General features: G+C 47.5%; 1 protein-coding gene across 26 annotated transcripts in view; it reads left to right on the top strand.

Annotated features, from left to right (window-relative positions):
• Positions 1-23,704, top strand: part of KCNMA1 (potassium calcium-activated channel subfamily M alpha 1) — a 719,202-nt gene that overhangs the window by 172,452 nt on the left and 523,046 nt on the right. The window lies entirely within an intron of this gene.

The raw sequence follows: 23,704 nt of genomic DNA, 5'->3' as shown, positions 1-23,704 counted from the left end.
GGGTTGCAGGGCCTGGAGGGCAGCATAGGAGCCGGGGCAAGAGAGGGCTAACGTGTAGGGTGCAAAAATCCCATCTGGGAGGGTGAGGACACCAGTGGGGCAGGAGTGACAGCAGTGATGGAGTTGGAGAGGTGGCATATGTCCAGGTGGCATGGGGAGAGGAGCCCTCGGTTCCAGGCTTCCTTTTGCAGTCATGGGGAATCTAGGACTGGTGCTCCTGCCCTTGGATGTTCATTTAACTCACCTCCTGGTTCTAGGTCAGGAGAATCGACCCCTTGGGGTGGCTGGTATAGCCTGGGAATATGGTGGGGTGGGAGTGATGGCTGAACAGGGACACAGTGGGTGGTCAGGTAGGAAAGGCCTTGGGTGGCTGGAGCTAGGTCTTGACTCCGTGAGCAAGGAGACACTCAAAGCAAATGGACCTTTCCCGTCTCCTGGCCGATCACTTTCCTGACCCCCACCCTCCTCTAAGAACTGTGAGTGGCCAAGCAGTCTCCACTGCTGGCTCAGGTGGGAGAAGGGTGGTCCCCATAGACCCAGGGAGTTTCTGAAGCTTTCCTTAGGCTACACTGGCCTGGATCAAGTGAGTGAAACCCCCATGTTCCTCATTCTGCCACCTGGGGACCCTATCTTTGTTTGCAAGACAGAAAAAAATCTCAGCCTATTGTCCAACACTTCTATTTACAGCCACCAAATAATTAAGCAGATCAACCTGTCCAGGATCAGTAGGGGCCACCCGGCTGGTGGGCCATATGGTGAGTCTGCAGGGTCACCAAGTGGCTAATAGGAGAGAGGAGAGTTTGGAGAGCCTCTTGTTGATGTTCATGCTTCATTTCTTCCCAGTGTGTTTTTGATCAACAGAAGGATTAAAAATAGCATTTGAAAAAAAAAAATTCTGCTCGCTGGATATGACCCTGGAGGGCTCTTTGGATCACATTTACTTGCTTCCCTGGTGACACAGTGTGCTAAATTCTAAACAGCCATAGGAAGAAGCCCAGCTGAAGACTCCAGGTGTCCCCTTTCTTGGTCGGTTTCTGAGGTGTATCATGACCGTAACTTCTTGTTTGCTTTTGTCAAGACCCAAGGGCTTCTTGGCCAACTCCTGTGATAGTTCATCATATTCTCTCCTTGCCACCCTCTAGTGCATCCAGTATATCATAAGACTTCTCTACCCTCACTCCAATCCCTCCATGGCTCACTATTACTTAGAGGGTAAAGATCCAACTCCTTAAACTAGTGTCCAAGGCCGCTGAGGCTTGGGCTCAGCCCACCTTTCCAGCTCTGTACCCTACTCTCCTACGCCATCTTCAGTCACTTGGGCCGCCCCACCCTTCCAGATACGGGGGCTGCCTCTTAGAAGTTTGACTCTCCCTGGAATGCTCTCTCACATCCTCTTTGCCTGTTCAAATCCTGCTCACCCCGCAAAATCCAGTTCACATTCAATCTCCTGGGCTTCCTACAATCTCAGAATGATGTCTTTTTTTTTTTCTGGACCTTTAGAGCAATTCTGTCTGAGCGCTTTCATTTGGCAATTAATCATGTTCTGCCTGGCAGTATTTTCCCCACTATTATCTCAAAGAGTTATTTAAATATTTCATCAGCGTTTAGTCTTCATGTTTGTCCTGCCACCTCAGCTGGACTGAGTCTGCTAGAGAGCAGAGACAGGGTCCTTGCTTCTCCAGTGGGCAGTGATGTGTGGTGGTCGCCCACGCGGTCTCCAGAGCCTGCTGACACGTCTCATCCTCGCTCTGCCTTTTACTAACCGTGGAATCTTAGGAAAGTTTTAACTTCTTTGTGTCTCAGTTTCCCCAACTATAAACTGTGGATAAAAATTGCACCCATCTCTTAGAGTTGTAAGGATTCAGTGAGTTAATATGTGCAAAGAAAGGGCTTAGAACAGGGCTTGATAGTGTTTGCCAAGATCCTTATATGCCCACTTCCTCTCCACCCGGCCACAGCCCACCACCTTGGACGCAGTACACAGGCTAGACCTGCTTGTTCTTTTCATCTGGTGTAGAGTCATTTGTACAGATGAGAAAGCTCTGACTCAGAGAGGGTAGGAGGGTTTCTGAAGGTCACACAGCAGGAAGTAGCAGAGGGCCTAAGGTGGCAGGGCTGAGATTGCAGTGCTCCAGGGGCCACAAGGCCTTTCTTTTCATGTGCTGCCCTATTGAGGGCAGCTCTTATACCTTTTCACTCCAAATTCTTACCTGTTGTAAAAACTATAGAATAAGCACTTTAAAAGACATTTAAAAAATCAGTCATAATTCCACCAGCATAGCACGACAGCTGTCCCTATCTTTCATTTTTAAAAATACTTTAAATCCCTGAAAAAATTATTCTTATTTTTATCCTGTGCCAATGACAGTATATTTTAACGGCACTTCCTGCCTTCCCGTCCTTTCTTTCCCTTTCCTTCCATCCTTCCCACCTGATAACCTCTGGGTAACATGATGCTTCCACCCTCTGTCCAGAGTTTATCTCCTGAAGGAGGATGCAGTCGCCAGATCCCACTCAGAAAGCAGCCCTGGCTCACTCTTGGTATTGGAGCTCTTTGCTCTGCCGTCTGGCGGCCACATAAGTTCCAGATGCTAGAAGGCCAAGGGGAAAGCTAGGCAGCAGGGAGAAGCTGGAAATGCCTCCTTAGTCCTTACTTTTCCATCCACTCAAGTGGAGCATTTTGGCTGAAGGATGGTGTGTATGTGTGTGTGTGTGTGTGTGTGTGTAAAGAAATAGGACTGGAATAGTTTTAGGCACCAGGAACCCCCTCACTTTCTAGCCTGGTACATTCAGATAATTTTCTTTTGGTGCCTCTGACCTGTAGTAAGTTTTAAGCTCTATATAGTCATCTTTACTGCATATGGCTTTCTTAGCACTTACGTATGTTCATTTTAGACAGTTATTGAATTGTGTGCCAGAGGGGCATATTTCAGTACATGTGATAACAAAATGCAAATGGCACTTCCCTGGGAAGGCCATGCCCTGTGCTGCTGGAAACAGCCCATGCTTTTGGTGCCGTAGTAGCTGTGTGACCTTGGGTACGTTACTTTACTTCTCTATGCTCAGTTTCCTTCTCTGTAAAATGGAGGTGATCACTCCTAACCACGCTTGGCGCATTAGTCGAATGAGATGCTGTGTGTAAAGCCCCGAGCAGAAAGCCTGGCAAATAGCAGAGCGGGGATAGCAGTCCCCTCCTTCTTCCTTTCCCGAAAACTTTTCTTTAGAGCTTGTGAAACTGCCAAGGAGTTAATAAGCTGTTAACAAACACTTAAGTGTTCCAGGGAAGCTCAGACTACAAAGGATTGCTTTTGGAGAGTGAAGAATCTTCTTGTAATGTAAATAGTCAACTCCAATTTAAGTTTTGAACTTTGCTAAGCCTCTAGTTTAACCTGTTAAGCTCTAGCTGGGATTCTGGGACTCAGTCCCCGCTGGGTCTCCACTGAGAAGCAGGGCCAGGGCCCGTGACCCGTGGAGGCCGGCTGTGCTGGGGTCTTGATTTCCTTAGGAAGGGGCTTGGATTGGGCCTGTTGTACAAGCCGCCTACAGCCGCTCTTAGGAACATCTGGGGATCCCGTTTCATCTTCCCCTCCCAATTCAGATACGTCTGCACCTGCCGAGACTGCTTCACTGCCTCCACTTTTTGGGTGTCATTTGTCTGAATTCCACTCATGGTCTAAGATGGGGAATGAAAGCATTTGAAAAGCCCTCCTCCTTTTCAGGGTTCTGGGTCCCGTGGTACAATCAAAGACTGAGAACTCTTCACCTTGTCACTGCCAGCCGGTGAACTGAGCAAGTCCCTCTCCTCGCTGGTCTTTTGTGTGCTCATTTGTAACCTGAAGACCAAGGATATATTTAACCCTGGAGGGGCTGGAAAATTTGGAAACCTAATTCATGCAGCAGCCCAGTGTTGTGTGAGCATTGTCTGTCTTCCTGGTGCCTGATTTCTCAGACATTTAGTCGTGTACTTACCACGTTAGAGAATCTGGCCATGGACAGAAACTTAGAGTTTGTTTAGGCTTTAGGGTTTCCCTGCGTGCGAGAAGCACCCCATGGGAAATATGCCAGGGCCCTTCTGGTGATATATGGACAAGCCCTGGAATCACCAGGAGGAAGAGAGTCCCTTTTTAGTTTTCTTCTAGTCCTTCCAACTATCTCAAGGAGAAAGTTTCCGATTGGTGTTTTGAACACCTCGCAATGCTCGCTTGCCTGTGTCCCTTTTGAACGAAGGTGCAGCCAGCCTCCTGCCAGGAGCCTTTGCCAGCAGTGACAGCCTGCTGGAATTTTGTGACCCGGTTTTGTTTTGCATTGTTTATTTTGAAAGTTATCTTCTGTTTTTTTCACAAGTAATACCAGTTTTTCACATATGGTAGTGTTACAGGGTTTCATTAAAATATATCTACTTGGGGCGGGCTCCAGGACCGAGTGGTTAAGTTTGTGCATCCGCTTTGGTGGCCCAGGGTTTGCAGGTTCAGATCCTGAGTGCAGACCTAACACTGCTCATCAGGCCATGCTGAGGTGGCATCCCACACAGCAGAACTAGAAGGACCTACAACTAGCATATACAACTATGTACTAGGGGGCTTTGGGGAGAAGAACAAAAAAATATCTCTACTTAATTAAAAAAATACGAGTCTGCTTAAGGAAAAAGCTTCAGTAGTTAAAAGTGTAGGTGGCATGCAGATAGGGCAGAAGCTGTGATGGGGTGTGTGAACAGCACCTTTAGGAGGCACTGCTTGAGTCCTTCTTCTGGATTAGTCCAAGAGCAGCTGACCTTGACTCCATTTGTGACCTCACCATTGACAAATAACATCGGGGCAACTTCCACCAGCCAGAAAGTTCATTGAAGTTGGGGCAGCATCTTTTTCATCCTTGTCATCCTGCACCCTGCACAGGGACCTCGGCATATTATTGTTCATCTTTTTAACTCACATATCTATGAGCCACCTGCTTTTCAGCAGCTTTGTGCTGGGCCTGAGGATCCGAGAGTGAGAGCCAACACGCATCAGGCTCTCGGGGCTATGAGGACACTGGTAGATGCTGTGTTGAATGTGGAATGTCTTTATGTGAAAGAATTAACACTAGATTCATAATGATCCCAAACACTCGTCACACAATCAGGTCGGCCTCTCACTGAGGTAAGGGCTATGCTGCCATCTCGAGGTATGGGGAGGGGGTTCTCGGTAATGGCTGCTTCTCCAGAACACCATATCTCCTGGTTCTGGTCACCTCCAGCTCTCTTCCACACTGTCCAGAACCATGATCCTTCCCCAGGAGCCTGTCATTCTCCCCCAACATGGCAGGAAGGATACTTGTTCCAGTGCAGTCCAATTTCCCAGCAGTTGGTTCTTCCGTGGGGAAAATGGCTATGAAGGTGAGAGACAGGCCCTGCCGCAGATGTCAGAGAGTGTGCTTAAGCCTCCGCCCCACCCCCTCAGTGATCCGCGCAGCTCTGAGGCTAGCCTTTGTGTGTTACTTCAAAGAGGCAGGTGCTATGGTTGTACGGTTGGGAAAGCAGAAGGAAGCTGGAAGCTAACTGGGGATGGTGGGGATAAAAGTCCTGTGTTGGGCAAGGGAGGGATATCTTTGAGGTGACGGCATGTTGGTGCCGTAAAGTTTAGCTGAGCTCCTCAAAGGGGAGGCATTCTGTGGCCCAGATGTGGCTCTGATTGCATCGCAGTTACCTTTGTAGCCTGGGATCCAGGCTTGGGATGATTAGGACATTTTGATACACACAGGCCTGATGCCACCATGTGGATTGGTGATGACAAAATGATCTGTCAAAAAATGAAATGCCTTTTTTGTGAAAAATTAAAGCAGATGTCATGATCGTTGCCTGATTCCTGAGCCCCTGACGTTTCTCAATTCTGAGATATGGAGTCATTTCTTCTTTCTTACTCTGAACAGACTTTGGTGATCTTTCCTCACCCCTGACTCTGCTCCATCCCTGACCTTGACCCCTCCATGGCCCTCGCTCACTCCCTTACCTCACACCCACCATTCTTGACCCACACCTTTCTCCCCATCCCACCCCTGGTCCCTCTGTAAGTCTCTCCCACCCAGGTAGAGGAGGGCAAAGTCAGTTTTGCATCTTGCTTGATAATTTAAAAAAGTTGAAAGTTTAAGCCTTTGTTTTTTAAGTTGTAGCAGAATGTCCCGGCTTTAAATGACTGTGTAAGGAGAGTGCTGGGTTGAAAGTGAGGGTCTTTGAGTTCTCTGCCTTCTGGGCCTGGCTCGACGCCACTTCCCTGTGTGCTGATACCTGGGGCCTTTCATTTTCCTGGGACCCCGTTTTCTCACTGGCTGTTGAAGGGGTTTGGGCCAGATGAGTGAGTCTTGTTATTTCTGGATGTCAGTCTGCTCCTAGGTGTGACAGTGACGCCAAAGCTAATCTCCAAGGCCCCTTCCCATTGTAAAGTTCCATGAGTCTGACACTGAATGGCTGTACTTGAGTCCCACAGTTGTGAAATGAGGAAGTAAAATGAGGACAACTCCTTGTTCTAGATGGATTTTATGAGAAAGGCATCGTAAGAGAATAAGATCAACAAATGAGCAGGGCCTTCTCTGTCTTGTTCACCACCATATGCCAGATGCCTAGAATAGTGCCAATAAAATGGACTGGTTGAATGAAACAACACTTGGTGATTGTGTGTTTTGTGCAAAGCAATAAATAAGCCTCAAGGAGGCAAAGTCTCTTTGGCCTCTCCTTAAGTATCATCCTACCCCAGTAACCCAAATGTGCCAGCAAGGGGAAAGAGAAGGAGAAAGGAAGAGTGAAAATGTGGCTCTCTGAGTCTGGAATCCTGCACATGTGAGAGTTTTTCCAGTCCTGAGGGTCCCAGCCTCGGAGCCCCTTGCTTAGTTTTCTAATTGCACAGACTCCAAGGGGAGGCTGCAAATATCCAGCAGAAGCTGCTACATTCATATTGTAGCTATTGAGACACCTGTTGGCTGCAGCTACCCTGAGGCCGAGCCCTCAGCTTCCGCTCAGTGGCCTGTGGTCACCTCTGTATTCTTCAGACTGGCTGGAGCCAAAGTAAACTAGGAGAGGGGTCCCAGGCCTGCCCTCCAGCTCAGAACCTTCCTCATCCCCAGGTCCTTATGCCCTTCTGCTTCGATAGTCACAAAGGGCCTGATGCAATCCCTAGGATCCTCTTCTGCTCCCCAGGGCCGAAAGAGTGTCTGTGGCATACCAGGGGCCTCGAGATACGATTATATTTTAATCCTCATGCAAGATTGTAGATTGTCACACCATGAACAGTTTCCCTTTTGAGAATATTTTGATAGTTTTGCAATCTGAGAATGGGAGCGAGTCTCTGGCCCCTTCAGCGCTTGGTCTCGACAACTGAGACCTTCAGGTAAGCAAATGATCACTCACTACGTGTGGTCTGGCCTAGAGTAACAGGAAACTGGTGCCTTGATATGCTGCTTTCAGGAGAGACATCAGACTAGCTGATCTGAGCTGGAAATTAATCTTTTATCTCTAGGAACTGGTGCAAGTGCAGAGATGGACAGTGGACACTTTGAGGGAAGGGGCAGCTGCTGTCCCTAAAGAGAGCGGTTCTCTGCAGCCTTGAAAGACCAGGGTGGAATGTGACCCAAGAAAATTGGGAAGAAGACAGAGAGGAGTGGAAGGGCTTTGTTGTGTTAGGGATGATCTGTGAATTTTAATCAAGGCACGTTGATAGTCAAGGCCCCAGACTTTGTTGGCTGACATATTCCTTCCACCAAACTTCACTGAGGCCCACTTTGTGCCAGCCACGATACAAAGGTGCATTGTATCCATAGCAAGATGAGTTAGGTTGAGTGACTGTGGCAGGAACTGCGCTGAGGTAGGCTGGTGAGGTGTGCATGGACGTAACGTTGAGTGAACGGCACCTCTCTGCATCCTCCGTGGTTATGAGTGTCCCCATTGTGAGCTCCTCCTTGACTGCTTGCAGAAAGCACCTGCTTTGTTGGCTCTCCTGGGGAGTATTTATGCTGATAGTTCACTAGCTTTAGCTTCCCTGGTGAATGTTCTGGATGGTGCTGGAACCAAATTGTGGCATGGCTGTGGGAGGATGGATTTCTCTTTTGTTGTGGATAACATCCAAATAATTTGTACAGCAAGAAGTAGACTGGGAATCAGGACACCAGGCTTCTAGACATGGCTTCCCACACATCTGTTAACAGGACTTAGAAACATGATTGGCTTATTGCTTCAGTTCATCTGGTCAAGGGAGAGGCTGGGTTGCCTGGTATTTTGTGCATGCACACACATATATGAAAATCTCACAATGTATTCTTTTGAACATTAGCTCTGAAAGAGGTAAATAGATAGTAAAGGGATTTTGTTTGAGAAAATTTGCAAAATACTAGGTTAACCAAAATTATTAAACAGGTTTCTTCTTACGGCAAAACTTTTCAGGGCCTTTCATATACTAATATGGGGAATCATCACAGGGGTTACAGTATGCAGTGATTCCCAAACTTAGTTGACCGTGGAATACCTGTGTTGTAGAGGAGCTTACTGAACTAATGTTCCTTGTCATCTACTTTGAGAATTGATAGTCTAGAGCAGTGGTTCTCAACTGGTGTCAATTTTGCCCCCTAGGGGACATTTGGCAATGTCTGGAGACATCTTAGTTGTCACAACTGGGGAGGGGAGCGGGTGCTATTAGCATCCAGTGAATAGAGGTTGGGGATGCTGCTAACCATCCTACAATGCACAGGACAGAGGCCCACAGCAAAGGTTTATCCAGCCAAAATGTCAACAGTGCCAAGATTGAGAGACCCTGGATGAAATGGTCCCTGAAGCCCCCACCCTCTTTCCAGCTCTAACACTTGGGGGATTGGGTGGTTTGGTGACACTCCTCCACTTGGCACAGCAGTCCACCTTGAGGGATCTCTGGTCCTTGAATGTCGTTTCTCTCAAGAAAGCGGGAGAGGTGAGGCCATTCTGCCTCCTCCTTGTAGATACTTGCATACTCTTGGCTTAAGAGCCATGTATCTGTAGATCCATATATTCAGGAGCCATGGTCCTGGCTTTCTGGCAGTTCAAGGACTAGTATCTAGGTGGGAAGAACACGAAGTCTCACTTTCCTAGGTCTTGTTTCCACCCTCAGTGGCCAAGCTAGGGGAGCTCACTTTGCTCTGTTGCCTAAGAACCTTGGATTTCAAAGCCCACAGCCGGCCAGGAGCCCATTCCCACAGATGGAGCTGGGATTCAAGAAGAATCTCTAGCTCACAGAGATTCATCATCTTTATGAAGTTTTAGAATCACAGATGGTTTTTGTGGATGCTCAAGGTATTCCAGCTTTTCATGCTTCCTGTTGATCCCCCCACCCCTCACCTTCCACAAATGTAAATTTTTCTCCAGTAACCAAAACACAACATGTAATGGAAATTCCATCACAGGCTGACCCACAGAGACCTGAAGGGGATCGGTGCAATTTTATGCGAACAAGGTACTGTCATGACTAATTAGCCTCTCACAGAAATGCATTTTCCTATGGACAGCTTCAGGCACATCAGCCTCCCACATCTCGGGGTATACTCTTTGTTAGCTTCCCTTCGTTCTCTAAGCTTCAGAGGTACGATCTCTCTAAGGATTCTCTGCCTCCATTGGGTCAGGGGAACAGTCCAACCCAAGATGGAAACTCACTTCCTGCCCAGCCTCCACCCCATCAATCCTGTGCTTATTCTCATCACAGGGAGCCTCATTATCTTTAGGGATATGAGCCGTTTACTGAGAAACTTGCTTCTCCCTTGGAAGGCCTTGGAAGGCAGCGTACGCAATGATCAGCAGGCTCAGCAAGCCCAGCTCTGTCACCAATAGTGACTTAGGAGGCCCTTGGGGAAACCATGTTGGGATTTGCCATCTCTGTCTTTCCCATCTGTAGAGAGGGGAGCAGTGTTCTTTGTCCAGAGATATCAGATGAGAATGCTGAAATTTATGCAACAAACATTGTTGGCCACTGGCCCTGGAGGGGATTGTATGAAACACCTTTTTCAAAAGGGCATTCAGTGATGGATGACTTATTGGGTGCAACTCCAGGCTCCAGCTTAATTGGTTCAGATATTATGGAGTGTTAACCATGGGCTAGGGAGTGCTGCTATTTCTTCTGAAGGTTGCAGAATCTGTAAATATGGAGACATAGAGAAGAGGTGGGAAGGCTCTTGTAAGGTTTTGGTCAGGCTTAAGAGGGGACATCAAAGACCTCCACCACCACCAGTCAGCACCAGTGCAGCCCTGGCAGTTTGCCTACTGTTTTCTGTGTCTCAGCTAATTCTCACCGATACCCTCTGTGGTGGATATTAACAACTCCCATTTCCAGGTGAGGGAACGGAGGCTCATGGGAGGTTAAGAACCCACTCAAATTAGTAACCAGCAGAGCCAGGATTTGAACTCATTTCCAGCAGACTCTAAAGCCATGATCTTAATTCTGTGCCTCCCATGAGTGCTGACTTGAATCTGGGTCCTTAGCTCCCCGCTTGTACCCGGTCTCTGTGGCCTCAGGCTTGAGCCTGGCTCGGGGCTCTGGAGGAGGGTCTGAGTGACCGTCTGGGCCGTGACAGCACCCTGATGCTCACATGCAGTAGTAGGCAGGGCTGTCTAGCTCCTCCTTTGGGAAGGACAGCTGTGCACTACACCCAGAAATTGTACGACCATGTTAGAACTCAACTCCTCTAAGAAGAATTTTTTTAAGCTGTAGCCGCAACGAATAAGTGGATTATAAAATCAATTTAGTGGGTCACAACCACTGCTAAAAAAAAGAAGATATGAAAGTATGTCTGTTGTAATAAGGTTAGGTATTGTTTCGTAGGTAGTCCCTTGTTGTCATTACTTATATACTAGATGTGTATGCGTCATGATGTAATACATATTTCTTACTTTCAGTGAAGGTCACAAGTTTGAAAGCACAGCCCTAGAGGGAAGATAGGCAGGCAGCAGACTCTCCCAAGAGAGGCGTGTAGTGTTGCTCTTTGAATCTCTGCTAGGGTGTGGGTTGAAGGAGGCAGAGGGCACAGCAGGTCTCGGTAGGTCGGTCAGCAAGGGTTGGCTGAGAGTCCACTCCATGCTGGACTCTGTGAGGGGCTTTGGGCGCTTCAGAGACGTTAGAGAGGAGGCATCTGCCAGTCCTTAAGCTCCTCGTTTCCAGTTAGAGAGAGCAGCTCTGCCCAAGACGACAGGATGTAGCCAGGCAACAACTGCAAGAATAATAATTGAGCAGTGCAACGTAGCCGTGGTTTAGAGCAGGAACTCCAGAGCAGCCTGCCTGGGTTTAAATCTCAGCTCACTTCAACTTCTTATAGCTCTGTGACCTTGGGTAGATCACCTAACTTCTCTGTGCCTCAGTTTCCTCATGTCTAAAATGGGCATAATAATGGTACACACTGCATAAAGTTGTTATGAGGATCGAGTTAGTATTTACAGAATGCTGAGAACAATGCCTGGCACAGAGCCACCGTAGATTTGTGTTTGTTATATAAGAGTGAGTTATAGGAGCTTTATTCGAGTGCCTAAGAGACAGCTTTACCAAGGCAAGACTTGAAGCAGGTCTTGAAGATTACTCCATTTATTATTATTCTTCCTATCATGATCATCCATAACAACTCTTAGTATAAATATATTTCAGACACTGTGCAGTCTTCCACATATGTCCAGTGAAGTGGGAATCATTATGCCCATTTTACAGATGAGAAATGAATGTTTAAAGGGGCTGAGTCAGTCCCTAGACCCCCGGTGGGTCTGGCTCTGAAGGCTGTGCTCTTGAACCAGAGGATTCATTCTGTCCTTGGCCTGCTGCCACGGCTTCCTTTGAAGATGTGGCCACTTTGGTCTTTTCCCGGTCCTGAGAAAGGGTGCTGGCCTCTCCATGGGGCAGAGGGAGGGTTTTGAAGCCCATGGGTTCTGCAGAGTGCCCCAGGCCCACCCTGAGGGAGCATTCAGACGTCCGCTGTGGAGACCTGGTTTCCTGATGGCTCCGATGGTTGTTCGGCCCCCCAGATGGCCTTGTCTGGTAGCGCTGAGGTCTGAGATGTGTCAACAGCCCACTCTGCCTCATGCCTGGTTCATCCTCTCTCAATCTCAGAAGCTAAGGCCCTGCCTGGACAGAGAGCCTGTGACAGACGCAGGTCCCTATTTGCAGTGCTGTGATAAGAGGCTTCCAAACAGGATGCTCAGCCCAGCAGAAGCCTATGCATTTTAAATGCCCTCCTGCCTTTGGAGAAAGGTCCTAGAAAACGGCTGGAATCATTAGGGCTCTTAGTCATCTGGCTCAGCACCGGGGAACTGAGGATTTTGCCTCTATTCTCAGCAGAAGTCCTGCTGTCATGCTTCCAGGTGGGTGTGGGCTGATTGGCAGCTGACTGGTGGGAACAAATGAGGTCAGCGTGAAGGTGGGCCCCTCAGCTACACCCCGTCAGTAGACTTCCACTCAACAGCCAGTGGATGCCCCGGCCTCCCCCAAGCATGGTGGACAAACAGGAAGGAGAAGGCAGGGCTGGGGAGACACCTGCTCACGAGCCTAAACCGAGCACAGTGGGAGCCTGGGGGTGGGACACGGGGCTGCAGGGTCGTGAAGAACTTCCCACAGGAGAGAACTCAGGCAAGGGTAATGAAGGATGTGGAATTACTACGATGGTAGATCTGGGCAGTGTCTTTACGTATAACATTCACTCCTTCTGGAAGCAACCACCAGCCCTCCAACACTTACCTCATTCATTCATTCATTCAACAAATATCTCCTATGTGCCTGCTCTGACCCAGGCCCTGGGGGAACCATGGTGAACACAGTAGCACACTGCCTCTCCCTCTGGGCTCATGGTCTAGTGAGGGACATCAACATTAAATAAATCTGCAAATGTATGTGAAATTCAGATACAGAGAGTCTGACAGAGGAAACAAATGGGTTGCTGTGAGAAAGAAGAACAAGGGGGCCCTAATTTAGGCTGAGCCATGCTGTGTGCATCTGTCAGAACCATGCCTGTCCTTTGAGCTCTGCAGAGATCCCCCCTCCTTTGTGAAGTCAGCCTGCTCCCCAGAGGCCATCTCCTTCCACTTCACAGGCCTCTGCCCTGCTCTGTCTTCTTCTCTGGTGTCGTATTCTACTTTTATTTAGTTTTGGGCACTTGTTTTATTTGCCCTGATAGATCTTCAACTCCTGGAAGGAGAGGCCGTATTTTATTGTCTGAGAACCTGCTACGAGCATTCCCTCTGTGAGCGGTGCACAGGTAAATTGTTGTTGAATGAAGGAATGAATATAGGCCTTCTTTCCTAACCCTAGAGGTACCCTATGGGAATGTGGCAGATCCCTGTGCTGAGAGCACAGGTTCCACAGCCAGGTTGCCTGGGCTTATCTCAGTTGCTTACTGGCTGTGTGACCATGGGCAAGTGCTTTGACCTTTCTGTGCCTCTGAGTCCTTCTCTGCAGAATGCGAGGTGTTAGTAATAGTTGTGAGGATGAAAAGGGTGAGTGCATGTGTGTTGCTTAGATTCGTACTTGGCACATAGTAAGTGCTTGACAAGTGAGCAGTAATGAATCAGACACATTCAATATCTCACAAAATCCCCACAAACCCCTTGCAAAGCATTTGTTGTTATTTTTATCTTATAGCTCAGAAACCTGAGGTTTCAAAGGGTGTACTACCTGCTCAGCAAATTAGCATTTACTACAAAATAAACAAACATAAAATGAGGAAACCCTGCAAACCCAGGACTGTTTATCCCTTATGAGAGCATACCATTCCTATGACCAGCTTAATTCTCGACTCCGGAGTCGGAGGCTGAGACGTGGATGTTCCAAAGTCCCCTCTCCTGGCCACAGACTAATGTGCTGTTCATGGATGGGCTGGGCATTTGAGATTAGATGCTGGCCTTGGAAGGGATGAGGGAGGGAATACTTAACTTCTGGGAGGCGGGTCTCTGCTCTGCCCATCTCAAAGAATCAGACTCCTCTCTTATCTTTCAAGGGCCTTGGGGTGGAGATGGCATCCTGAAAGATCATGCTCTGCTGTGGCAGCAAGCATGGCCTTATCCCACTTGTGAAACCCCTGAACGTTTTCAGTTCACACCGACTCTGTGTGAGTAGCCAGCCTGGTTGGCATGGACTGAAGAGGCAAGGAGGGCAATTGCTTGGTTTTGATTTTTCATTCTGTGGCCTCTGAGCTTGAGGATATAGATTCCCTACCCTTGGTGTCTCTTTTCTCTCCATCAGCAATGACAAGCTCTGTCACATTCTCTTCTTGGCTCCTTCCTAAGGTATTGGGCACATAACTATGTCTGCCTCTTTTGAGAATAAAAATTATACCCCTTATTTTTCCAAAAGGAGAGGGGTATAATTTATGACTAAAATGAGGGTGCTCAGACTGCGAAAATATCTCCTGTTTAGCCATTTCCATGTCAATTAGAGAAGGCATTTCTAGCTCAGACCCAGAGGAGAAGAAACTTTCTCTGTCACTGAGAAGCCCCTTGGGAGTGTCTCCTGGTGAGAGCAGGACCAGTAGAACCACGATGGGGAAAAGCCAAATCTCCTTAATTTATTCATTGACTTTCTTTTTAGACTGAAAAATAATCACATGCTTTTTGCCAAAACCAGCCCTGGGGCAAGAATCCAACAAAACATCACATTAGTTAGTTAATCTAATTTCCAAAGAGAGACCCTAGCTCAAACACTCACCAGCTAGCACTGATGCAGAGATGAGAAAAGGATCAGAGAGCTGGGGCCTGTCGTTCCCTTAAAATTCGCATGAACACCCACCAAGGTTAAGGCTTGGCCGGAGCTTCATCTGTCCTCAGATTAGAATGTTTGAGGATTGTGTGTGCATATGTGAGACTTTTGTATCTGTGATGGTGAGAAACACTCAGTCTGGGGAAAGGATCTTACAAACTGGGTGCTTAGAACAACAGAAATGTATTCTTTCACAATTCTGGAGGCCGGATGTCCAAGATAAAGGGTCTGCAGGACCAGGCTTCCTTGCCTCTTCCTAACCTCTGGCATTGGCTGTCCATCCTTGGAGTTCCTTGATTTGCAGCTGTGTCACACCACTCTCTGCTTCTGCCACCACATGGCCTTCTTCCTGTGTCTCTGTCTTCACATGGAATTCTTCTCCCTGTGTCTCTCCTTCACCTCCTCTTCTGAGGACACCAGTCATATTGGATTAAGGGCACACTTGATTACATTGGCAAAGACCTTATTTCCAAATAAAGTCACCTTCAGGTACTGAGGGTTAGGACTTATACATATCTTTCGGGGGGACACAACACAACCCATTACAGGTACCTTGCCCTGATGCTGGAGAGATGGGTCAGGGTTTCTTCTGCCACTTGGGGCTTTCCTGGGAATCAGGTCCTTGGAAGGAGGAGGAAACCTCAGGGGGAGGACTTAAGCCTTGAAGGTCCTTGTTTTTTAGCTCAGTGTTTCTCAAAGGGGTCCTCAGACTAGCAGCATCAGTATCAGCTGGGAACTTGTGAGAAATGTAAATTCTTAGGCCCCATCCCAGACCTACTGAATCAGAAACTTGGGGATAGGGCTCAGCAGTCTCTGGTTTAACAAGTTTTCCAGGTGATTCTCATGCACGCTAAAGTTTGAGAACCATTCCTCTAAGTTCTTGCCTTTTATCCTCACTGCAGCCCTTTCTAATGGGGTTGCCTGTGGATATTGGTAAATGTTTTGGGTTAAAGTAGAAAGTTCCTTGGTCAAATGAGTTTGGGAAGCACTGTATTGGTCTAAGTCAAAGAAGTTCCTTGACTGAAGGGTAGTTCTGAGCTTTTGATATGCTTTATGGACTGAATGCTGAAAATTTCCAGGAAGGAGAACAGTAGCATTTCCAGATTTCATTGATAAAGAGACTGTCATTTTTGTGTGGAGTATCCCATTGGACTGGTGTTATGCAGAGCACACACTGGGAAATACTGCTCTAGTCTGCATATCAAGACAGTCACCAAGTTTTTTTGAATCGCCTTCTAAGAACCAGGCCCTGTGCTGGGGGAATACATCAGTGAACAAGACATAGCTTCTCTCTCCATGGATCTTACAGTCTAGTGCAGGAGCTGGCAAAATACAGGCCATGGGCCAAGTCTGGCTTGCCATCTGTTTTTGTATGGCCTGTTAGCTAAGAATGGTTTTTACATTTTTTAAATAGTTGAAAAAAATTTTAAATGAAGGCTATTTCATGAAATGTGAAAATTGTATGAAATTCAAATTTCAGTGTCCCTAAGTAAAATTTTATTGGGATGTGACCACTCTCATTTGTTTGCATATTGTCTGTGGCCACTTTTGCTCTACGATGACAGAGTTGAGTAGTTACTGTAGAGACCATATGGTGTATAGCCCACAGAGCCTAAAATATTTACTGTCTGACCCTTCACAGAAATAGTCTGCCGACTCCTGGTCTAGTGAAGCAAAGAGGTGCTGCACAAGTTTTTGCAGGTGCCTTGAATGTTGTGGAGGAGGAGTGCAAGGACCACATGATTGCAGGGCTTTATTTACTGATGGTGATGGTGGTGGTAGAGGGGGAGGGAGATGGGGTGTTAGGAAAGGCTTTCTGGTGACAGATCTTAAGGATGAGTAGAAAGTCTGCAATGTGACTAAATGGAGAAGGTTTTTACAGGGAAAGGAAATGGTATGTGCAAATCCCTGAGTCAGAAAAGAGGATCACTCATTGAAGGGGTGGAAGAAAGTCCTGTATGGCAGAGCATATGGAAGGTGAGGCCAATAGTAGTTTGATATGTGACCAGCTGCCAGGCAAAGGCAGACATGCAAGAGCACCTTTGAAGGCCATGCTGAGGATTTTAGACTTTACCCTAAGAGCAGTGGAGAGTCACTGAAGAGTTTCAGTACAGGAATGATATGAGTGGTCTAACCTTTGTGAGGTCTCCCTGGCTTCAGTGTGGAGAATGGATGGGAGACTGGAGCAGGAATGGAGACTCGGCAAATAATTATGAAGCTTAGCAGTCAACCAGGGGAGAGAAGGTAGGGATGGAGAGAAGTGAGTGGATTTGAGGTGTAAAGGCTCCCTGTGATGCTCACCCAACCTCCTGGGCCCTATGTGTTCCTTGAAAACCAAAAGAATCTTGTTGCCTGGGTGCTAGGCCTGCATCCTTTTGGACCCTGATTTATTAATAAACATTGATTGCTTATTGCATGCCTATTACCTATCCTTAGGCACAGTGCTAGACGTAGATATAAGAATATTTATTTATTTATTTATTCTATAAAATGTGTACATATATTCTATAGATATAAAAATTAATAAGACCCGGTGTCTGACCTCAAGGTTCTTAGCTGGGGGAATGATGGATGTGTCCATAGTCCTTGAATGTAATGAGAGCTAATAACCAGAGGAACAAGTAATACTCTGAGGGGACACAGAGGAAGTGTTGAGCTAACACTACTGGGAGATGTTAATTCTAATTAAGAAATCTGGAGAGACTTCATGACAGAGGCAGCTTTTAAACTGTATCTTAAAGAATGTGTAGGATTTGGACAGGAGGGGAGAGGTAATTAATCTAATGAGCCCAGTGATGGATTTGTGACAGTGTGAGGTATGGGCAGGGACGGACTGGGGGACTAGGGGAACAGCTGGAATGAGTGATAAGTAGCGGCTTATGGAGGGCAAAGAGGTGGTCCTCGGGCTCCCTATCTGGCTTGGAAACTTGACCCAAACTGCTGTTTGCTCCATGTTCTTGCCACCTTAATCCATCAGCCATCAGGCTGTGCTGAGGCTATGACTAAATCTCAGGAGTGGATCAACAGGGCAGCAGAAGGCTCACCCTTTCTCTGATGGTCAGGGCCCTGCCTCCCTCATTTCATGGCCTCCCAAGGCAGGTACAAACCATGAAACACATCCACCTCCCCATGACCTTGTTTATAGGCACAGCCCTCAACCTGGGCCAACAGCAGACTGTTGTATCAACAAGTCCTCTTTGGGTTTCTTTCCATCCATCCTATGACTTTAATTGCCTTTGACCTCTGCTTCCAACTTTCTCCTTCTGGATGGTGGTTGGCCCCTGGCTGTGCCCCAAGACCAATTTTCTGGTTCTTGGTCCTACTGTCCAGGGCTGTGATGCAGTTATTTCTGTCCTGTGCCAGAAGATACTTAATAAATGTGGGCGATGATGATGGGTCCCTTAAGAATAGTTTGGCTGATTGATTTTTAAAAGTCCTTTTAAAAATAGTGAAATGAAACAAACATCTGGAAAAGCATATAAAACATAAAAGTACAAAATAGTGAATAATCATGAGAAAATCTGTGTATCCACCAACTGGGTCAAGACGTAGAATATTTCCAGTCTCCCCAGAAGCTTCTCCATGTGTCCCTTCTCCTTGGCTGGCTTCTTACCTTTGATGTAGCAAGTCTAAGAAATCTGAGTAAAAATGATCTCTGTCTAGCTTTCGGTCAGAAAAGCAGCTTCAGAAGAAGAAACACAGAGACTTGGGATCCAGGCAAGAATCTGACCTTTCTTCCAGAGCAGCCCACGTAAAGGTGGTCCCTTCTCCATGTGTTCTAGGGGCTGGACTCACAGATGTTATGGCCACAGGGGCTCTCAGGCTGCCGTTCTCAGGTGATGACCACACTGCTCAGACAGGGAACCCTGTCCTCAGTGCAGTTCTTAGATCCTCTTAAGAAGAGACTTCTGAGATTTAAAAGAAGCTTCCCATTTCATGTTACCTTTGTCGTGGTGGGCTTCTCCCTCTAGGGGGATTGTCCAGGGGAGGTTCTGGGTCCTCAGGTGAGAATGTGGCAGAACCAACAACAGTTCAGTAATAACTCACTTGTAAGCCTGACATTCAGGTTAAGGCCATTTTTGCAAACTGCATTTTCTAGCAATTGTCTTTGGTTCCCTTCTGGTTCGAGTCTGTATTTGTGGAAGGAGGCTAGTCTGAACAGGCAGGAGGAGAAAGACGATTTCCATCAGAAGAGAAGGCTGAAAAGCTTTGCCTTCTCTTGCAGAAGAAAGTATGTTCTTCTCGTGATTTCATTGCTTGCCCCAGTAACTCTCCAATATTTATACTGGGTGCATTGACACCAGATTTGCACATTCAGAAAATTTGGGGGAGAGAGGGATGCTGTAGGGAAGGAGACCCCTGTGTATGCACGCGTGTGGGCAAGACCTTTTGGCTTCCTGTTGGCTGGTGTTCTCTCTCTGACCTCATCTTTGGAGTGGACCTGCCACTTTGTCAATTGTGGCCCTCCTGACGGAGGTCTGGAGACCAGGAAAGGGTGTGGGTGCCCCTGGGGGTAGCAAGCCGAGGTCCAGACACTTGGTGTGCTCTGTCTGGGTGGAAAACCTCATCTGAAGCCAGACTGAATCACACCAGTTTCTAAGACATTCCTCAACCATGTTAGGCAAAAGAGTCCCCTGCTGACAAGCTGGGGTAGAAGGAAACCTGATATAATTTTGGAAAAACCTTCTTCGAGAAAGAAGGTTCTCACAGCTGCTGAGCCTCTCGCCGACGTCCAGGGTTGGAGGGGTCCCAGGCCACAGGGAGGAGATTGATGGGTCCAGGGGTGCCAAGTGGTGAGCTGAGGCTTCGCAGTGCCGGGGTGCTTGCCATTCCTATCTCCCATCAGGGAGCAAGAAGGAGAAGAAGTAGCTGCCTGAACCTGATAGAGATAGAAGTCCTCTCCCCTCTCTCCCGGCTGTTGAATTATTGTTATTATTTCACATTAACAGCCAGCCCAGACTCTCTTGTATTTGGCTGCTGGATTGGAAACCTAGATGGAGACTAGGACTGTGGGAAGCCGGGAGCATAGGAGGCTGAGGTTTCGGAACCCAACCAGGCCTCCCGAGGGGGTGCAGAATCAGAGCGCAGGAAGACAGGCAGCTCTTTGGGGCCTGGAAGTCTGAGCCTGGGGCCCCACGCTGGGCAGCTGTTAGCATTACTTGGTCCTGAGTGCATCTGTATGCCTGGTAACCTGGCCATCTTTCTCCTTCTCAAGGTCTCTCTCACTTGCTAGGCTTTAGTTTCCTGAGTGGGGGTCATTGGGAAAGGCAGTGGAATGACCTAATTGCGACAGCTCTTTTGACCTGAAGCGAAACCCAATCCAAGTTTAGCAAATGGATGAGGCAGAAAAATGTTCATTTGGTGAGGGCTATAGGCGCGTACTGGATTAGGTCCTAAATCACGGTGGAAATTTTCCTGGAACGGGACAAATCCTTTTGTAAACAAGAACATTCATCTTTCTTTGACTGACGTGCCTGGTGAGGCATGTGCCTTTCAGAAGCCCCGTGACATCTGATCTTGTTGGGATTTGGTGTTTGTATTTGAAAATGTAGCTGCACTGAGGAACAGCGATTTGGGAGCCAGCACTCAGTTTGAGCTTGAATCATGGAAACTGGCCTGCTTTAGCTAGGATGTCAGTGCTGCCTGGGAAAGGGCTTGCTTCTCCAGTGCTTACTGAACAGAGTTTTAATTTACTCAATCAGTACATATCTATTAATCACTTGCTGTATGCCAAACACTCTGGGTATGAAAAAAATGGACCTTGACTTCAAGGAGCTTTCAGACTAATTGGGGCAATATGACATGCATGAATAAAAAGACAGCTGAGGCTACCAGCCAGTGCCTGTCTGGTGTTGAGTGAGGGGACTGGGGTGTTGGCATGGGAGTTAGGGCAGGGAGAGCTTTAGGGTGCTGTAGCCAGGGAGAGGGCTTCACCAGACCCCTGGGATTTGATTGAGGGGGGATGAAGATGGGCGGAGAGCAATGGAGAGGGCGTCCTAGGAGTGGGAACGGTGGGCACAAAGGTGTGCAGGTAAGGAGGACCAAATCAGATCAGAGATATCTGGTGGGAGAGCAGGCTCAGTGGGAGCAGGGAGGGCAGCAGGCAGGCCTGAAGACTAGGCCGTTAGGGCTTTGAGTTCTGTCCTATGGGCAGTGAGGAATGGGGGAGATTTTGAGATTCCAGAAAATATGAACATAATGAAAGCAAAGCAGAACAAAACAAAAAAACAGAATTTGATTAATCATTCTTTTAATACCTTATTAAGTGCCCACTATGTGCCAGGCACTGTTCCAGGCTCTGAGGATGTGGAGGGAGAAAATCAGGCCAAGACCTTGCCCTCCTGGAGCTTACCCCGCCATGGAGGTTGATGGGGAATAAGTGTGCCGTGTCGGAGGTTAGGTAGTGGTGAGTATTGTGAGGAAAAGTGCACAAGCCAAGGGGATGAAAGCTATCTGTCTCCTCTGGGGCATGAGGCTCTTGTTTAGATTGTTCATGAGTTACTCAGCTTTTTACTTTGTGTTGCTTCTGTCTGTTGACTTGGAGGGCAACGTTCAACCACAAGCAATTTATCCCACTTGCTATCTGTTGGTAAATTCTCCCCACTTGTCCCCCGAGTAGTTTGAGCCATGGCAACAATTGCAGGGTTTCCAGGGAGGTTGTTTTAGTTCTGTGTGTTTCCCACTGAAGAGGTAGTGAGGGCTTCCAAACTCAGCAGTGAAGATGGGAACTCGAGCTCTTTGGTTCGGCCCTGACCCCTGACAGCCAACGCGTTCCCTTCTCCCTGCTCTCTGGGCCAGTGCTAGCTGAGCTGTTGGAGCCTGAGGGACCTTGCTTCTATTCCTCAGGCCCTACTTTTTGCTGGCCTGAGTCTGCCCCTGACTGAGGTGACAGGCACACCCTCAGCTCCACGTAGTTGGCCTGGCCACTATGAGAGTGACCTCTCTGGGTCTTAATCTGCCCTCTGTAGAATGAGAACTAGGTGAATGGTTCCTAGACTTTCCATGGGACAGTCAATTAAACTTTAAAAAACATATGGAATATCACAGGGTTGCCAGCTTTTTATTTTGACAAGCAAAGGCATAAAAAAGAAACTGTCAAATGCCAGCTCTGCCATCATTGTCATTTCATTAAAAGGGCATGTTAATACCCAACAAAGGAGTGATGACATAATGTCAAAGAAAAGGACAGTTCTTCCCTGGAGAATGTTTCAGCCATCTTTCACTGACATGCATACGTTACATCATGCTGCTGCTTTTCATCTCCAAACTCCATTCCGGAGCAGTGCTGTTCCATGGCCTAACACGCATGGACTGCGGCCCAGAGGGCCTGTGAGCCAACCTCCCAGGATCCTTTGCTATGGAAGGCAAGACCCCACCTGGGTCAGGTCTTCTTCCCAATCCACAGATGGCGATATGCTCCCTTCCTTCTTGTGCTTCTCCCTTCTTGACCGTTCCAGTGTCTCTTTCTCTCAGTAATTCCTCTCCAGAAGTGGGGACATCCCCGATTGTCCTAGGCTGCCTTTTGGGAGCTAGGAGAAGCTGAAAGAGGGGAAGAGCCTGTGACCTCACTGACCAAAGGTGCTGGTCCCTCGAACATCTAAGCTCCTTGTCTTTGGGTGGCATTCAGTTGTTCTCCAACCATGGTCACATGCTTCTTTAGACTTTATTTGCCTCTCCCCCAATACCTTGAGTTATAAAAGTTCCTGTGGCCATGGTATGGAGATTTTCCCCTTCTTTTGTGAAAATGAGGGGTTTGGATTTTCCGTAGGTCTTAGTTATCCATATCCAGGCTGCTTGACTAGAAACCAAATTTGGCCTCTGCTTTGGTGAAGTGGACAGATGAGATTTACTGTCTGGAAAATATGGATTCACATCTTGATGAACTGTTTGTTAGCTGTGGGACCTTAGGCAGATCATTGTCCAAGGTCATACAAGTGCATAGTCGGACACTTAGCTATTAATAGTAACTGCTATTTACTGAGCCCTCACCATGTGCTTTGCATTCGTCATCATGGTTGACCCTCACAGGTACTCTCTGAGGAAGGTATTTGGAAGCCTACTTTTCCAGTGAGGAAACCGAGGCTAGGATGAGGTGGAGTGACTTGCATTGAGTCACGTAGCTGGGAAGAGGGGAAGCCAGGAATCAGACTCAGACTCTCAGACAATGATGCCTGTGCCTCCCACACTTCTCGTGCCACAGCCTCTTGTACGAACAAGGTGTATTTCCTCGAAAAGGCTCCCACCCTTCTATGACCACAGGCTCTTCCTTTCTAAAGGAAGGGAACCAGACCCCACAAATTCTAAGGTCCCTTGCAGCTCTGACCTCTACAGCTTTGTGACTTTGAGAGTCATTTCATTTTCCAAAAAAAAAAAACCAACAAAGCACTTTCTAAGGGATTTGAGTGATCTCCTTGAAACGAGAAGTCATGCTAGATTGCCTTCTCATAAAATGCAAGATTCTTCCTACATGGAAAAGGGATTTGTATTGAGCTCACTGGGCCTCAGTGGGATTTGCAAGGCCACTGTGCTAACCATAGACCTTCAGAGAGCCCCAGTGCCTCAGTTGTCCATCTTTCAAATGTGTAATAATGCCTAACTTGCGATATTAACAGGATTAACTGAGCTAACACGAGACATTCAGAAAATTGGATTCATTATTAATCCTCCTGAACTTCTGGCCCTGCCTCAGCCTTGCCTGGTGTGATTATAAGTTATTCCTCAACTGGAAAACGAATGTGATTTTTGTCTTCAGACTGGGCCCCTCTGCCGGTTTTCTTGGCTGGGTGATTCCTGAGCAGTTCTCCCAGTCGCTGTGGCTGAGGGAGCAGAGCTGAGGACTCTGCTAATCCAGCTCCATGTCTTGGATGCTCAGAGAGTGGACTCTGGATTGTCACTCATATGTTTCCATGTTATGAAGCTAATTGAAGGAGAAGGAGATCATTATTTTGCAAATGTGGTATATTGGCCAAGATGTTTGCATTAGTCCTGAAAGTTTG

This window comes from Equus caballus, chromosome 1 (genome assembly GCF_041296265.1).
Source record: "Equus caballus isolate H_3958 breed thoroughbred chromosome 1, TB-T2T, whole genome shotgun sequence".
Lineage (NCBI taxonomy): Eukaryota > Metazoa > Chordata > Mammalia > Perissodactyla > Equidae > Equus > Equus caballus.
The sequence above is the reverse complement of the archived record's forward strand: the minus strand, read 5'-3'. Positions and strand labels throughout refer to the sequence as shown.